The following is a 2,118-nucleotide window of genomic DNA, read 5'->3' on the forward strand; positions in this document are numbered from 1 at the left end:
TGCCCTGTAATATCTGTAAACATGTTTTAAGAGTTCCTTCTCTGAAATGCTATTGTCAAATGTTTTCCCTCAAACTGTAGGCTTTCTTTTCACCTTATTTAAAAAAAAGTTTTATGCACACTGTAACTTCATTTTTAGAAGACTTGATTCGTCAATTTCATCATTATCAGTTTTGCATTTCTGGCTCTATTTGCAAGCCTATTAATCCCATAGGCTAGGGCTCCTAAGTTTGGTCCTGTTTTGTGTCTTACAATCTTTATGGTTTTAGGCATTATTCCTAGGTCTCTGATTCATCTTGAGTTGATTATTATTTTTTTTTATAGAGTATATGAGATTTGGATCGTGTTTCAGTTTGCTATACGTAAATGTCCAGTTTTGCCAGTGCCATTTGTTGAAGACGTCATTTCCACAATAAGTTTTATTTCCTTGTCAAGCACTAATTGGCAATAAACTGGTTTATTTTCCTGTTCCTGATTCTGCTGCACTTGTCTATGCATCTGCCGTTGTGCCAATATGACGCTGTTTTGGTTAGTACAGCTGTGTATAGTGTTTGGAGATCTCCATGGATGGTGGACAGTGTTTGGTGGAACTCTCCGATTAAAACAAGCTTGGAAGCCGTGGTGGCGCCCACTTCTGAAATAGCTTGCCTCTGGAAACTCCACAAACTTGGAAAAACTATGAAAGTTATACAAGTGTTCAGGTCTTTTTTTCATATGGCGGCTGTGAGCCATCTATGACTGGACAGCACTTATCAACAACATGACTTCTACGTCATTTTTATTTTTCAGAAGAGCTTTGCTTATTTGTGGCCTCTTTCTCTTCCAAATAAAACTGCACATTTCCTTTACTTTTTAAAGAATAACTATGGTATCTGTATTGAGATTGTATTTTACATTTAACTTGCTTTTGGTAACATTGTTATTTTCACAATAGAATCTTCTTACGTATACGGATTTTTTTTTTCTTAGCTATTTAACTTGGAGCTTTAGTTTGTTTGGAGTGGTGATCATTTGCATCCTTGTCTGGTCTGTGTCCACAGGAGAATACTTTTAGTCTTTCTTGATTGAGAAAGATGTTGGCTGTTGGTTTTGCATTTACAGCTTTAACTGTTGTGGAAATTCCCATCTGTTCCTAATTTGTTGAGTATTTTAAGTAGGAATGGGCGTGTTGGATTTTGCAAAACCCCTTTCTGCAACAATTGATATAATCATGTGGTTCTTGGTCCTTACTTTGTTAATGTGATAAATTGTGTTACTTGTTTTTGCTATGTGGAACCATCTGAGTGTTTCTGTTGTGAATCCCAGTTGACCATGATGAATTGTTTTTTGATGTTTGTTGGAATTTATTGACCAGGATTTTGTTATAGTTTTCTTGTATGGTAATGTATTTGCCTGGTTTTAGTATTAGGGTTATACTTGATTCATAGAATGACTGTAGCAATGGTATTTTAATTTTTTCCTCTACATTATGAAAAAGAAATTGGTAATAGCTCATCTCTGAACTGTCTATTAAAATTCAACTGTGAAGCATCTGAGTCAGGACAGATTTAGAGGGGAGTCTTTTTATGATCTGCTCTATTTATTCTTTTGCATTGGTTCTGTTCAAATGTTCTATCTGTCTGTGTCAATCTGAGTATAGTGTGGATTTCTAGGAATTTCTCCGTTTCTTATGTTGCTGTTTTGTAATGTTCCGTTGAGTCACCTGTGACTCATAGCTACCCTATGTACAACAGCTCTAAACCCTGCTCTATCCCGTGCCAATCCAATTGTCTCCAACACACCTACCTCCATTACTCTAGTCACTGAATCAATCCATCTCATCGAGGGTCTTCCTCTCCTGCACTGTCCCTCTACCCTCCCAAGCATGATGTCCCTCCCCAAGGACTCGTCCCTCTTTACATGTCCAAAATATGTCAGATGAAGCTTCAGAATCCTTGCCTCCAAGAAGCAGCCTGGTTTCCCCCTTTCTGGGACAAACCTGCTTGTTCTCTTAGCAGTTCATGGTATATTCAACACTCTTCTCTAACACCAGAGTTCAAAGGCATCAATTCTCCTTCTATCATCCCTAGGCATTGTCCAGTTTTCTGATCCAAAGCAAGTGATTATAAAGATTATGGCC

Source organism: Elephantulus edwardii, unplaced genomic scaffold (assembly GCF_000299155.1).
Source record: "Elephantulus edwardii isolate Elephantulus edwardi_28Jun2011 unplaced genomic scaffold, EleEdw1.0 scaffold00247, whole genome shotgun sequence".
Lineage (NCBI taxonomy): Eukaryota > Metazoa > Chordata > Mammalia > Macroscelidea > Macroscelididae > Elephantulus > Elephantulus edwardii.